Here is a 10801-nt window from a genome sequence, read left to right on the forward strand (position 1 = left end):
CTTAGTAATTGAACCGTTGCCATAGTCTACAAACCGTCCCTATAGAAGCATATATGGCAACACTTTATATAACCGTAACAATAAATCCGTCTATGGGAACGGGTATCTCTATTGTTACGGTTATTAATTCCCTCTTTTTTCCCACCCAAATTTTTAGTACCCGCTAATTGGAAGGGCCCACTATCTAATTTTTTTTTTTAGTTTTATACCTCATAAAATATGAAATACACTAAACCCCTAAAAATAGCTAATAGAGAGTTGTCTTCCTCGAAAATTGTTGCGGTCTACTCCAGTACTCCCAAAATCGCTCTAAAATCAGACCAAATCAGCGAAAATCCGTCAAAATTCCAAAATATAGCGAATTAGAGAGCTTTTTGCGGGATTCAAGAGCTCTCTTTGCGATTGGGATCGAGATTTGCGTCATTGCGCGCCTGATTCCGCTATTGATTTAGAGAGACCAAGCTCAGCTTTTTAGGGCTTCTGTTCTTGTGTAGATCGTCAACAATCGTGTTCCTTCTGCGGTAATTCATTTTCCTTCAAAGAGACCTCATCGGCAAATCGAGTCGAGGCCGCGCTAGGCTGCTGCTCTTCGTAATCTCCTTCTCGGGCGAACTCGGCTGAAAATTGAGTGGTAAGCACCTTTGTTCTCTCTGTATTTACCAATTGTATGAATCTATTTCTCAATTTGGACAGCATTTTCTTGATTTTGGCTGAATATATTGTGTCTTTGAGTTTGAATATGTGACCTGCAAGCTCTCCGCTCCTTGAATATTCCCCACATCTGTAATATCCAACAGCTAGAAGATAAAGTTTTTCTCGCTTCTGTAGTGGACTATTTGAGTTTGCAAGTGAAACTGAAAAAAAGGAAAAAGAAACAGATGCTTATGTACTGAATGCAATATCAAATTCAAAAGTTTTGGTGGAAGCAGTTTGCCAAATGCTCATTGCTGCTTTAAAATGCTATAAGTTAGGTCTGCCAATGAAGTCTATATGTCTTTTAAATTCTGATGTTCCAATTTATCATTGAAGAGTGTGGTGATCCTATCGAAATTTCTCTGAGAAGTCTCATTTCGAACTATGAAATGAAAAATCTCTTAGTAAGTAGCGATTTATTCTTTAATGAGGCTTTATCCGAAACAAATTTAAATTAATCGGATCAATGTTTTCTAGATATCAAAGGTATAAAAGGTATAAAGGCCAAAAGAAAAAGCAAACATATATCGACACGAGCTTAGACAGGGAGTACAACTTGTTGAAGCATTGAAGGCAACTTTAAAATGTGATAAAGCCGTGGAGTACGTTTTTGGTTATTGGTTANAATTTTCTCAACAGTGTTATATTGTCAGCCCTCAAAAGATAAGATAAAGTGTTCAAAAGATAAGATAAGGTGTTCCAGTAGTCAGTCCTCATTCATTTAATTAGTATTTTTAGTATCAGTTTGTTGGCAAGATATGACTGGTATTTGGTTGGCATTAACTTGTTTATATGTTGCGTTGGGGATGGGGAAAGACAACTCTTGGTTTGTTTCTGCTGGTCCTCGAATACTTGTTGCTTGTTTGCCTATTTTTATTCCTGTTGGATCTTTCAGAACGTCCACACTTGAAGTTCTTGTTTCTAAGTAAATTCCTTGCTTGCTTCGAATACTCATTTTGGTGATTTGAATATATTATATGGGATATCTATGGATTATGGTGATAAAAGTTGGATGAATCTCCTTAGATGGACGGATGAGTATATAGGTGGGGTGAATAATTTTCTTGATAAGGCATTTGAGCGAGCCGCCCAAGGAAATGAAATATTATGCCCTTGTAAAAAGTGCATTAATCGCTATTGGCATTATAGAAATGTGGTGGAAGATCATTTAGTTGTTCATGGGATTGTTGATGGTTATACCAAATGGGTTTTCCACGGGGAGGAATTTTCCTCGAGAAATACACCTTCTCCCAGCAATGATGATGAAGGTTCTAACATGTGTGATGATATTGATGGAATGCTTCATGATACATTTAGAAATATAGAGGGTCAGGAAGGGGATGAAGAAGGAGCTGGGGAAAGACAATCTGACGAAGCAAGGAAGTTTTTCAAATTACTAAAGGAAGGAAAACAAGAGTTATATCTGGGATGTGAAAATTTCAGTAAACTGAGTTTCACTATTCGGTTGTACTTGCTTAAATCTTTGCATGGGTTGAGTAATGTGGCTTTCTCAGATTTGTTAGAGTTGATAAAAGCACTTTGATACATATGAGAATGACGAGCTTCGAATGCAGAATAGGCCACAAAATGTTCCTGCGTCTCACTTTAAAGATCTTCTTGACTATTGGAACTCCGATGCCGCCAAGGTAATTACATCAAACTTTTGCCAACTCTGTCTGCTAGTTTACTATGGGCACAACACAATACTAGAACTTTAATCTCTTAAAGACACTCAGCCAATACAGAACAAAAATGANACTATTTGAAGTTTGCAAGTGAAAACTGAAAAAAAGGAAAAGAAACAGATGCTTATGTACTGAATGCAATATCAAATTCAAAAGTTTTGGTGGAAGCAGTTTGCCAAATGCTCATTGCTGCTTTAAAATGCTATAAGTTAGGTCTGCCAATGAAGTCTATTGTCTTTTAAATTCTGATGTTCCAATTTATCATTGAAGAGTGTGGTGATCCTATCGAAATTTCTCTGAGAAGTCTCATTTCGAACTATGAAATGAAAAATCTCTTAGTAAGTAGCGATTTATTCTTTAATGAGGCTTTATCCGGAACAAATTTAAATTAATCGGATCAATGTTTTCTAGATATCAAAGGTATAAAAGGTATAAAGGCCAAAAGAAAAAGCGAACATATATCGACACGAGCTTAGACAGGGAGTACAACTTGTTGAAGCATTGAAGGCAACTTTAAAATGTGATAAAGCCGTGGAGTACGTTTTTGGTTATTGGTTATAGAGTAGTTTTGTATGGTGTGTGTATTTAGTGCTGCAACTAAACAATCTGTCTGTATGTGGTAGACTAGTTCACTTGTAAACAATATATCTGAAGTTGTTTTTCGTAGGGAATTTACTGATGTTGCATACTCTCAAGTAAAATAGTAATATGCGTCCGAAAACATGATTTCTAACTTTAACATTCTATCTCCAGACTTAATGGACAGATTGCTATGACATAAAAGGGCAAGCTTAATACACAATTTTTGTTTTTTTGAAACATGATAAAAAGAATCTCTTCAGACTTTTCTTTTAACAAGTGAAGATCTGAAATCACACAAAGAAGAAGCCAGAAACAAAAGGGCGCTGGAAATTCGATGGAAATCGAAAAGGAATAGATTGCCGAAATTCTGCCAAACTTTTTTTTTCTTTTTTCTCGGATCTACAAAAGTTATTGGAGCTCTAATTGAAGTTGTTTTGCTGTGATTGTTGCTTGTTGTGAACCGGAAATTGCTGCTGCGTTTAGTTTCACTCTTCCTTCGTTTCGTTTAAAATACAAGGTAGGTACATTTCCAATTCTCTGATTGTTGCTAGTTTAGAATGAATAAAATGCTGATTTGATTTGGCTCTAGTTTTTTCATGCCGTTTTGTTAATTATATTGCTTTACTTTAGACAAACATATAGAACTGTAAGTCTGCTTGGTTTGGACTGTCGGATTGTAGTTCTATCTGACTCTATGATCATTGATTTGATATTTGATTGGTTGGAATATTAGTATTTAATTGCTTTGATTTTTACATATGAATAGGGAGCCTACTTGATTTTAACTTTGCTGCTTGAGGTTGTCCCAGTTTATTTGTTGAAAAGATTTGTTCGTGTCTGTTATTCCAATTTCTGTTCTCGGGATACCTACGGATGTTCGTCTGTTTCTTAGCGTCTGAAGCAATTGAACAATCTGAGGAACCAGGCAAGTATATATAAATTTAATCATAAAATTGACTAACAGTGGTGATTGGTGATTATACTTGTTTTGTATTAGTGCAGGCCCTTCTGTGCCAAAAAGAAAAAGAGGCCCTACTCAAATGCAAAGTGTGCACGGTAGGAAGGACCGTAAAATAATCGTGCTAAATGAGTTCAATCAACCCATTGGTCTCACTAAGGAAGTTGTGAAAGAGTTGGGTAGCTTCCTCGGCACATTGGGAAGGAATGAGACCTTTTGTCCTCTTAATGTATTTGATTGGAGGAAAGTAGACAAAAAAGATGATATTTGGAAATATGTCAAGGTATGAAGTTCCTAATGTTCAATAAGCGTCGATATTTCACATTTCTTATATTAACCCAATTGCACTAAATTTGTAGGAAAAATATGATATTCCTGAAGAGGCGAAGAATTGGGTTTTTGATTCAGTTTGTACTGCTTGGAGAAAGTATAAAAGTCAGTTGAAGAAAAAGCACTTTGATACATATGAGAATGACGAGCTTCGAATGCAGAATAGGCCACAAAATGTTCCTGCGTCTCACTTTAAAGATCTTCTTGACTATTGGAACTCCGATGCCGCCAAGGNCATTTGAGCGAGCCGCCCAAGGAAATGAAATATTATGCCCTTGTAAAAAGTGCATTAATCGCTATTGGCATTATAGAAATATGGTGGAAGATCATTTAGTTGTTCATGGGTTTGTTGATGGTTATACCAAATGGGTTTTCCACGGGGAGGAATTTTCCTCGAGAAATACACCTTCTCCCAGCAATGATGATGAAGGTTCTAACATGTGTGATGATATTGATGGAATGCTTCATGATACATTTAGAAATATAGAGGGTCAGGAAGGGGATGAAGAAGGAGCTGGGGAAAGACAACCTGACGAAGCAAGGAAGTTTTTCAAATTACTAAAGGAAGGAAAACAAGAGTTATATCCGGGGTGTGAAAATTTCAGTAAACTGAGTTTCACTCTTCGGTTGTACTTGCTTAAATCTTTGCATGGGTTGAGTAATGTGGCTTTCTCAGATTTGTTAGAGTTGATAAAAGAGGCATTTCCCTTTGCTCAGGTACCAGAATCTTTCAACAAGGCTAAAAACATGATAAAAGATTTAGGTCTTCATTATGAAAAAATACATGCATGCCCCAATGATTGCATGTTATTTTGGAAAGAAAATGAGAAGGCCGATAATTGCTCTATTTGTGGGTCTTCAAGATGGAAGAATGCTAGTCCTTTGACTAATGCAAGCTCTAAAATCCCTACAAAGATTTTAAGGTACTTTCCGTTAAAGCCTAGGCTTCAGAGGATATTCATGTGTCCTGAAACGGCTGCTACTCATCTTATACTATTTTGCATCTGCTTTTTTGTACCTGGCAGAGATTTTAAAAAGTCATGAATCAAGAAGGGTGTTCAAGCAAAAATAAAAAAATATCCAACCGCATTCCAGCTGGATCACTTGCATCTTTGCGAAACCAAAAGGTTTCGTCGTTGACAACAAAGAGAACCTCTCAAGCTATAAGGTCTAATGAAAATGAAGAAAGACAATCAGAATCTCGATCACTTGCATTTTTGCGAAATTAATCATTGATAACAAAAAGAACCTTTCATGAAAATGAAGAAAGACAATCAGAAGCTGAGAAGGTTTCACAAAGATCTCAACTGCAAGAAAAAGTGCGGCAAGTGCCATTGATTTCTACCTCTTCTACAGCACAAGGAGTAGAAGAACAAGTGCGGCAAGTACCAATGGATTCCATCACTCCTACATCACAAGCTGTGCATGAACCATTTGAGGATTCTACTGATCATGAAGCAATTGAACAATCTGAGGAACCAGGCAAGTATATATAAATATAATCATAAAATTAACTAACAGTGGTGCTTGGTGATTATACTTGTTTTGTATTAGTACAGGCCCTTCTGTGCCAAAAAGAAAAAGAGGCCCTACTCAAATGCAAAGTGTGCACGGTAGGAAGGACCGTAAAATAATCGTGCTAAATGAGTTCAATCAACCCATTGGTCCCACTAAGGAAGTTGTGAAAGAGTTGGGTAGCTTCCTCGGCACATTGGGAAGGAATGAGACCTTTTGTCCTCTTAATGTATTTGATTGGAGGAAAGTAGACAAANCATTTAATTAGTATTTTTAGTATCAGTTTGTTGGCAAGATATGACTGGTATTTGGTTGGCATTAACTTGTTTATATGTTGCGTTGGGGATGGGGAAAGACAACTCTTGGTTTGTTTCTGCTGGTCCTCGAATACTTGTTGCTTGTTTGCCTATTTTTATTCCTGTTGGATCTTTCAGAACGTCCACACTTGAAGTTCTTGTTTCTAAGTAAATTCCTTGCTTACTTCGAATACTCATTTTGGTGATTTGAATATATTATATAGGATATCCATGGATTATGGTGATAAAAGTTGGATGAATCTCCTTAGATGGACGGATGAGTATATAGGTGGGGTGAATAATTTTCTTGATAAGGCATTTGAGCGAGCCGCCTAAGGAAATGAAATATTATGCCTTTGTAAAAAGTGCATTAATCGCTATTGGCATTATAGAAATGTGTTGGAAGATCATTTAGTTGTTCATGGGTTTGTTGATGGTTATACCAAATGGGTTTTCCACGGGGAGGAATTTTCCTCGAGAAATACACCTTCTCCCAGCAATGATGATGAAGGTTCTAACATGTGTGATGATATTGATGGAATGCTTCATGATACATTTAGAAATATAGAGGGTCAGGAAGGGGATGAAGAAGGAGCTGGGGAAAGACAATCTGACGAAGCAAGGAAGTTTTTCAAATTACTAAAGGAAGGAAAACAAGAGTTATATCTGGGATGTGAAAATTTCAGTAAACTGAGTTTCACTATTCGGTTGTACTTGCTTAAATCTTTGCATGGGTTGAGTAATGTGGCTTTCTCAGATTTGTTAGAGTTGATAAAAGCACTTTGATACATATGAGAATGACGAGCTTCGAATGCAGAATAGGCCACAAAATGTTCCTGCGTCTCACTTTAAAGATCTTCTTGACTATTGGAACTCCGATGCCGCCAAGGTAATTACATCAAACTTTTGCCAACTCTGTCTGCTAGTTTACTATGGGCACAACACAATACTAGAACTTTAATCTCTTAAAGACACTCAGCCAATACAGAACAAAAATGAATCAGAAGATACTAGCCTTACATTTTCGTCATACTAGTTAGTGACTGGAAGCCAACATAAGTACTTCACAACATAATAGGTTTTATTTTTCCTTCAAAACAACTCCTGTTCTAAGTCAAATTGTCCATGTGATGCATAAGGAATTTGTTTCCACGTCTTCTTCAATATTCTATCCATGCCTTGAACCTACAGACTGTTTCACATTGAGTAAGCATGCTTCAATTGTGCAAGTTAAGTATGAATAATGTTTGCTTGTTTATTTGCAGAAAATGTCTGAAACCAATATCGAGAATCGAAAAAAGTTGAAGCATCCACACACTGCTGGAAAAACAAGTTTTGCTCAAATCATCGAGGTTTGATTTTTTCTCTTATTTTTCTTTAAGTATGAACTTGCTAACTTTGAATGAAAACATTATTATACCAGTTTTCTTTTTTACTAGGAAAAAAAGAAGGAAATGGCTGATACTTCGGATAGTCTATCAAGTAAAGATATCTTTGTGGCCACAAGAAAAAGAAAACCTGATCGAGTATACAAAAGCTCTTATGAGAGTACAATGAGTAAAATTGTAAGAAATTTCTAGTTTAAAGATTATCGTGAGTATTTATTTGTTCTTAATTATTGACTTAGTTTTATTTTACTTATACTTTATTCTCTTGCATTTGGTTTGTAGGCTGAAATGGAGAGAATACAATCCACTCAAGAAAGTGGAGATGGTATTGATTCAGTTGACGCGTTTGCATCAGTGATGGGACCTGGGCACCCAGGTCGGGCAAGATTGTATGGACGAGGAGTCAACAAAACTGTCTTAAAAAAGAAAAAAGGAGATTTTGGATCCTCTGTAAATGCTACTGATGAGAGAATGGAACAAAAAATGGAGGAAATGGAAGAGAGGATGCAACAAAAATTGTTGGAAAAGCTCAATGCACAAAAGGAAAAATTGCTGGAAGAGCTCAATGCACAAAAGGATGCTATGGAACAAGATATTACGATGAACGTCGTTACACGACTTCAACGTCTCAACCCTGATTTAAGACTTGATCCTGACATGCTAATATTCAGTGCTCGTGCACCTGGAGAAGCTGCTTCTGCACAACAAGGTGCTATTCAACCAATCAATCGTCCATCCGCTGGCAGTAACAACCAAGGTTAGTCCGTAGCAAATATGGCACGTCTTCTCTTTCCTCTTCTTCTCCTGTTTTTTATGTTAGCTTCTCACTGTGCCTTTGCTTTTGGAATGAACTAGTAAGGTAATAGTGTTACATAAATTGGAACAGTGAATATACAGTTAACAATTGATGCCATCTGCACTTATTCCCATTCGTGTTATTATTGTTCCTGCTATATGTCTTCCTTTTGGACTTGTCAAGCTAACATAGTGTGTTGATATTGTAGCCCAGATTGTAACAATTGATTTTAAAATTCCACGCCAAAAAGTGTACTGCTCCTTTGTTGCCCAGTTATGTCTCCAGCTACTCATTTTTCTTTCTATTGCACGTGATTGTTCTGTTGGAAAATGTATTGTCCAGAGATTTGTGTCATATTTTAAAACTCTACTCAAATTTAGAGTTCCAAGACACATGCCTTCACTGTGTGCCATACCCCTTTGAATTGTTATCCACGCTTTTGTGCCTTTTGTTTCTATCGAGTGCTTTTCCTCGATCCCATTCCTAGCTGCTTTACTGACACAGTATTGTGTTATTGCAATTGTTGTCTGTTGCCCAGCTTTGTTCAACCTTTTTTGTAATATTTTTTGTGTGTATGAAATCATGTCCTTCTGGTCCGTGACTAAGTTGTCTCTTGCCATCTCTTTTCCTCTATGATTCTGCTGTATAATTCTACTGTTTTCTGTCCATATCACTTGCTCACACAACCAGTTCAAATTACGCAAAGGTGTCTCTTGCCATGACATCTGGAAAATACATGGCATTTTGCAGTATTTGCAGCATGAAAATTGTTGTTTCTTGCCAACTCCATCCTTTCCTCGATAACATATAGGTGTGCATTCCTCGAACTTCAGGAAATAGCGTGCATTGAAAATGCATAAAGAGAACATGGCTCCTTGATTCCACACATTTGAACATGGTTTCATGTCTTGTTAGAGTTAAAGAGCAAATGTTTTATCTTTAATCCATTTTGCAAATCTCACTTTATACTACTCTTTTGTAGGTGGAGTAGATGAAGAGATGGAAGACGGAGGGAGTGATGAAGATCTAGACCTTACTTGAATTTTGAATTGTTGATTGTTGTAGATGCATGTGGCGGTTTCTAGGAATGTTTGTTATGAAAATATTTTAAAACTTTTGATGTTGAAATATCAAATATATGTTATTGGTTTCATATCTATGGATTTATAATTAACTTGTCCGACAATTTGGATTATCAAAAGTTTCATTTTGTGCTTATATAAATTTTAGTGTTTTATAGTTTATTGTATATTTACGTAAAATCTTTATTTACAACAGGGGGCACTATTTTTAATTCAATTAAATTGTTACAGCTAACAAAACCGTTGCCATAGGGTCTGAAAACCGTTCCAAAATCATATAAAAACTGTTGCAATAGGTAGATCACCGTTGCCATAGGACCTGCAAACCGTTCCAAAATAATCTAACAACCGTTGCAATATGTTTGTGAACTATTGCAATAGTATCTACAAACCGTTCCAAAACAATCTCCAAACCGTTGCAATAGGTAGTTCAACCGTTGCAATATCTTAAAGAAATCGTTGCCATTTCTATTATACCTGTAACGGTTTTGATAGATATAGTAACGGTTTATGGCTGTTGCATTTAACTTTATGGTAACGGTTATTAACCGTTGCAATTGATAAGAATAATCGTTCCAACAGGAGGAGGGAAAACCGTAACGATAGACTATGCTATAGCAACGGTTACTGGAACCGTTCCAAAAACCGTTCCATAAACTCTATAGCCACGACAGCTCGTGGAACGGGAGCTGAACCGTAGCAGTACGTCTATGGCAACGATTGTCTTACCTATTGGAACGGTTTTCCCTGCGTAGCCATAGGTGAATTTTCCAGTAGTGTAAGCTTTGGTTTGGTGAGATCTACCTCGACTCGGACTTTAGCTATACTTGGTCTAGTCTTGTGATCAGTGGCCAGGTCCATTGAGAGAGGTGCTCCAATTGGGGACACAATTTTCTTAACGTAATGCCATGTATGGCAATGAAATGGTAACTCAGAAAGAAGCACCCACACCGGAACTACGGGCGAGTCCTCCTCCGGCTTGAAATTCGGTGTCCATTTCTCTAGCCACATAAGTTGGCCTTCGATTTCAATAGATATTCTGTACCACACACTCTTCCATTCATCTTCATTTGAGAAATCAAGAATGACTGTACGATAATCATACACCCCAATCTTGACATTGCCTTTGACTGTGATTTTCTCCACAAACTTAGATCTTATTTTTTCCATCTGAGGTCTAGTTCTTAGAAACTTACCTACAATTGTGAGCCTCCATTCCTCAGCCATAACTCCATAGTAGTCAGAAGTTCTAAAGATGACTGCTGGCATTCCATTATGTATTGAAAAACGAGCTTTGACCTCTGGGTTGCCGTATCGATTTGCACAAGGGCTCAGAATTGTCGGAGGTTTCAAAGCTACTGCATAGTTCGATGTTGATGGAATTCCTTCTTCATGTGTCGTCTTCTTAAGTAGAGGTTTCGTTATCTCTGAAGGATGCACCGAATTTTGGTCGGTCAACGTCTCCATGAGACGACG

The sequence above is a fragment of the Nicotiana attenuata genome, chromosome 9, assembly GCF_001879085.1.
Source record: "Nicotiana attenuata strain UT chromosome 9, NIATTr2, whole genome shotgun sequence".
In the NCBI taxonomy this organism is placed as follows: Eukaryota; Viridiplantae; Streptophyta; class Magnoliopsida; order Solanales; family Solanaceae; genus Nicotiana; species Nicotiana attenuata.